Source organism: Chrysochloris asiatica, unplaced genomic scaffold (assembly GCF_000296735.1).
Source record: "Chrysochloris asiatica unplaced genomic scaffold, ChrAsi1.0 scaffold00111, whole genome shotgun sequence".
In the NCBI taxonomy this organism is placed as follows: Eukaryota; Metazoa; Chordata; class Mammalia; order Afrosoricida; family Chrysochloridae; genus Chrysochloris; species Chrysochloris asiatica.
The window spans coordinates 787,167-793,100 of record NW_006408629.1 but is presented as its reverse complement, the minus strand read 5'-3'; the positions used below and the strand labels follow the sequence as shown (position 1 = coordinate 793,100).

The 5,934-nt window shown below is 37.0% G+C and overlaps 1 pseudogene; it reads left to right on the top strand.

The window, feature by feature from the left end:
• Positions 1-5,025: 5,025 nt before the first annotated feature.
• LOC102811016 lies at positions 5,026-5,497 on the top strand (annotated as a pseudogene).
• Positions 5,498-5,934: the final 437 nt, after the last annotated feature.

The following is a 5,934-nucleotide window of genomic DNA, read 5'->3' as shown; positions in this document are numbered from 1 at the left end:
GTGTGCATGTGTAGTAGAACACTCAATGGGTGTGGGTGGGATGTCCATTCTCTCAGGCATCGCCTGTAGTCACCAGAATGGAGGTGTACAGACAGTCAAAGAAAAAAAAAAAAAAAAAAAAAAAGGAATATCCACACCTGTATATCTGTGGTTCTGTTAGGTTTTCATGGCTGCTCTGATCCTTTCCCCGCTTAGTCTCTTCCAAGATGGTGGCTCTGGGAGTAGCTGAGTGTCTTGAATTAGAATGCAATGAATTTCTAGATTTTGGTACAAATTTCCAAGCTGTAAGTCTTCTAAGCTTCTAAATATTCCTTTATATGTGGTTTAGAGTTCTAGTACCATCCCCTAAGCCTGCTTGGTCCGATATTCTGTGTTGTTGCGGATTGAGCTCTTCCTTGCACGTCTACCCGATCTGCCGTCTTGTTGGTGATTGATTAGCTACAATCAAACACTTTAATGGGATGAGTCACTGAGCCTAACAGCTCAGAAGCATAGCTTCAGGGAGCAATGAGTCACACAATATGTTCCACAAAGACCACTGTCAGTTTATTATACTGTGGTGGCTTGCATGTTGCTATGCTTCTTGAAGCTATACCACTATTATTTTAAATAACAATAGGGTCACCCAAGGCAAAGAGATTTCAAATGAGTTTCTAAATTAAAACAAACTGTGAAGAAGGAGAAGCAGATTACTCTGAATGTTTATCCACTGAATGCAAACCTTATAAATAGCTGAGTAACACTGTCAGATATAATATCAGAAGGTGCGACACCTTGGTTGGAAGGCATTCAGATTATGAGTGCAGAAGAGCTATCTCCTCAAATTAAAATTTACTGTGATGATATGAATGGGGTAAAGCTTTTGGGACCTTCGTTTGTTGATGGGTCACAACCCAACTGAGAAGTAAAGCTGCTAACATTCATTAATAATTAGAACATGGAATGTACAAAGTATGAATCTAGGAAAATTGAAAATTGTTAAAAGGAAATGGAAAATATAAAGATCAATATTCTAGGCATTTCAGTGAACTGAAATGGAATAGATTTGAGCATTTTGAAACTGAGAATAGTATGGTTTCTTGTGCAGGCAATGAAAAATACAAGAGGAATTCATCTTCAAAGAGATCATTTCAAGATCTATCTTGAAGTACAATGCTGTCTGTAATAGGATAATATCCATATGCCTATAAGGAAGACCAGTTAATAGCACTATTATTCAAATGTATGCACCACCCACTAAAAATAATGCTGATGAAATTAAAGAATTTTGCCAAATTCTATAGTCTGAAATTGATCAATCATGCAATCAACATGTACTTATAATTACTGGTGACTGGAATGTCCAGATTGGACACAAAGAGGAAGGATCAGTAGTTGGAAAATATGGCCTTGATGATGTAAATGATGCTAACAATCACATGATAGCATATAGAAAAACCAATAACTAATTCATACCAAATATTTTTTGAAACAACAAAAAACAAGGATTATATACATGGATATGTCTCACCAGATGGAATACACAGGATTTAAATTGACTACATCAGTGAGAAGAGACAGTGAAAAGTTCCTTATCATCAGCTAAAACCAGACCAGTGGCCAACTATGGAATAGATTATCAATTGCTCATATGCAAGTTCGGTTAAAGGTGTAGAATATTAAAACAAGTCCAAGAGATCCAAAATATGACCTTTAACAGATCCAACTGAACTTAGAAACCAGTCAAGGATAGATTTGATGCTCATTAGAGATTAATGACCCAAGATCAGAAAAGTTGTGGGATGACATCAAGAACATCATACAGGAAGAAAGCAGGTCATTAAAAATGCAGGAAAGAAAATGAGATCAAAATGGATGTCATAAAAGGCTGATAACTTGCTCTTCAGTGTAGAGAAACTAAAGTGAATCAGAGACGTGAGGAAGTATAAGAGCTGAACAGAGTACATCGAAAAGCAGCTCTAAAAATGAAAGTGAGGTATTATAATGAAATGTACAAAGTGCTGGAAAATCAAAAGGGAAGACTATGCTCAACATTTCTCAAAATGGAAGAACTAAAGAAAAAATTCAAGTCTAGACTTCAATATTGATGGATTCTATTGGCAACATATGGAATGATGTAGAAAGCATTAAAAGAAGATGGAAGAAATATGCAGTCAATATACCAAAAGACATGGTAAGTAGTCAATTATTTTAAGCTGAAACATATGATTAAAAAACAATGGTGCTGAAGAAAGAAGTCCAATGCACTCTGAAAGCATTGACAAAAAAAACAAGACTCCAGGAATTGATGGACTATAAACTGAAATATTTCTACAAAGTGATGCAGCACTAGAGGCACTTGTTCATCTATGCCAAGAAACAGCTACCTGGCCAACTGATTCATATGAAGTGAATCATATTTGTGACCATTCCAAAGATAAGTGACCCAATGAAATGTGGAAATTATCCAACAATATCTTGAATATCACATGCAAGTAAAATTTTGCAGCAGATATTAAAAAAAAAAAAATGGCTGAAACCGTAGATCGACAGAAAGTTGCCAGAAATTCAAGTTAGATTCAGAACAGGATATATAAAAAAGTGTATTATGGCTGACATCAAATGGATTGTGGCTGAAAGCAGAGAATACTGGAAAGATGTTTACTTGTGCTTTATTTGACTATGTAAAGAACTTCGACTGTGTGGATCATGACAAGCTATGGATAACTTTGAAAAGAAAAGGTATTCCAGAACACTTAATTGTGCTCATGAGGACCCCATCCACAGACCAAGAGACAGTTTTTAGAACAGAACAAAGGGATAGATCCTGAATAGTTTAAAATCAGGAAAGGTATGAACCAGGGCTGTATCCTTTCACCATACTTATTCATGGTATATCCCAAGCAAATAATCCAAGAAACTGGATTATATGAAGAATAACATGACATTAGGATTGGAAGAAAACCCATTAAGAAAATGCACAAGACCTCTTTAAACTTTCAAGAACAAATATGTCAGTTTGAGGTCTAAGGTGTACCAGACCCAACTTATATTATCAGTAGCCTTGTATGCATGTGAAAGTTGGACAATGAATAAGGGAGACTGTAGAAGACTTGATGCGTTTGAGATATGGTGTTGGAAAAGAGTGATAAAAGTATCATGGACTTCCAGAAGAACAATCGGTTAATGTTGGAAGAAACACAATCAGAATGCTCCTTAGAAACCAGGATGGTGATAGTTCGGCTCTCATAGTTCAGACATGTTATCAGGAGACAACAACCCTTACAGAAGGGCATTGTGCTTCATATAAAATGAAAGATCAGCAAAAAAGAGGAAGATAGATTGAATCAGTGACCGCAGCAATGGGCTGAAGTGCAACAATTGTGAGGATGGCACAAGACAGTGTGTTTCTCTGTCGTGCATTGGGTGGCTATGAGTCAGAGCAGACTTGATAGCATCTGTCAGTTCACAAAGGCCAGAGAAGAATCAATGCATTTTAATCATGATATTAACAAAGAATATTGAAGTTATCCTGGACTGCCAGAAGAACAAATAAACGTCTTAGAATAGCCAAATGTCCTTTATGAATGAAGATAAAACTTGGCCTCACATACTTTGGACATGTTATCAGGAGGGACCAGTTCATGGAAAAGGAGATCATAGTTGGCATTGCAGAGGGTTAGCAACAAAAGTGGAAGGCCCCCACCAAGATGGATTGACACAGAAACAGCAACATTGGACTCAAACATAGAATAACTAAGGATAAGGCAGGACCTGGCAGTGTTTCTTTCTGATGTGCATAGGGTCACTATGAGTTTAAACAGATTAAAAAAATAGTCCATAAAGAAAGCTAATGCTCTACATTCTACTTTGGTGAGTAACGACTGATGTCTTAAAAGCTTGTAAGCAGCCATCTAAGGTATAACTATTGGCTTATGTCAGAGAAAAGAAAAGTGATATAAACCAAATAAATGGTAACAATTAGTCCAATGAACTAATGAACCATGTGAACATTAGTCTCCATTACCCTGAGACCAGCAGAACTAGATAGTACCAGGCTGCCACTACCAACTACTCTAAAAAAGCATCATATTAGAAGGTTTTAGATGGAGTAATAGAAAAAATGTGAAACAGAACTCAAAATTACAAGAGACCAGACTTACTGGTGGAGCCTCTGAGATTAAGGCCTTTAGTCACTATTCGGGTCCGAAATAGATCTTACCTTCATCACAATTTTTAGCCAAATGACGTGGCACTGTAAGATAAGCTGTGAACTGCTAACTGAAAGGTTGGCAGGTCAAAGCCACCGGATGCTCTTAGAAACCCTATACAGAATTGCTATGACTCAGAACCAACTCAACAGAACAGAACAACAACATGAAGGGAACAATAACACTAGTGAGATATGCACATCTTGGAATAATCAGTCATTTGAGACCGAAATTTACCCAAAGACAATGTTCTGAAGTATTAGAAAAGAAGGAGTAATGGAAGCAGGAAACACAGGGAGGAGGAGGGGAGTTGCAATTAATGAAATGTAGCAGGATGTGTATACACTGTTGAGTGTAAACATGATGGTCTGTTCTGTAAACCTTCATCAAATGCACAATAAAATTTGGAAAAAAAAATTTTTTATCTCATACTGTGAGTTAACTGTTAGAGCTGAAATCTGTTAGAGAGAAAATGGAAAGATAATCTAACATTCTAAGTAGGTAAGTACCAGTTTTCTCTATTTATTGCAAATAAAGATTAATAAGCTTCCTGGAGACTATTTTGCTACTAATGCCAAAAGTCTTATTTAGATATTGAGTCACTGAACAACGAGAAGAGGATTGCTCTTGGTAAGGCAACGTTATAATTTTAGAGTCAGAACATAAGTCAAAATTCCACAGGATTTAGAAATATACTTATCTTTGCAGTAACTTTCAGCGGCAGGTAAAAAAAAAATAATTAAATAAAATAGTTCAAAACTTTCACTTTCAATCTTATTAGTTTGACTCATTGAGATACAAGTTGGAATTACTGAATTTTTCTTAAAAATATGCGATGGTGGCTTCCCCTCTCTGTTCTTTTGCACCGCCTATAAAGGAGGCAGCCATCTCGACCCACATCTTTGCTGCCCTGTCAGACCCCTTGTGAAGCCCAAGATTGTTTAAAAAGAGGACCAAGAAGATCCTGCGGCACCAATCAGATCGCTATGTCAAAATTAAGCAAGCTCAACTGGTGCAAACCCAGAGGCATTGACAACAGAATGTGGAGAAGATTTAAGGGCCAGATCTTAATGCCCAACATTGATTATGGGAGTAACAAGAAGATAAAACACATGCTGCCCAATGGCTTCTGCAAGTTCCTGGTCCACAATGTCAAAGATCTGGAGGTGCTGCTTATGTGCAACAAATCTTACTGTGCAGAGATTGCTCACAACCATGTGAGCTGCACCATCATGGAAAAAGCAGTCCACCTGGCCATCAGAGTCACCAATCCCAATGCCATGCTGCGCAGCGAAGAACATGAATAGGAACAGTCTGTTTTCGAGTTTTATTTGAATTAAATAAAACCATAAAAATGCAAAAAATAAATTTATATACATGTATATGTATAAACATATAAATATATATATGTAAGTAACTCTGGTAGAGTAGTGGTTACCAGTCGGGCTGTGAACCTCAAGGTCAGCAGGTCGAAGCTACCAGCTGTTCCACGGGAGAAAGATGAGGCTTTCTGCTCCAGTAAAGATTTACAAGCCTTGGAAACCCTGTGCAGGGTCCCTATGAGTCGGAACCGACTCCGCGGCACATAATTACCACCATTTCATATATATATATATAAATCTATCAATCTATCAATCTATCTATCTATCTATCTATCTATCTATCTATCTATCTATCTATCTATCTATCTATCTATCTATCTATCTATCTATGTTGTTAAATGCCGTGGAGTCAATTCCGACTC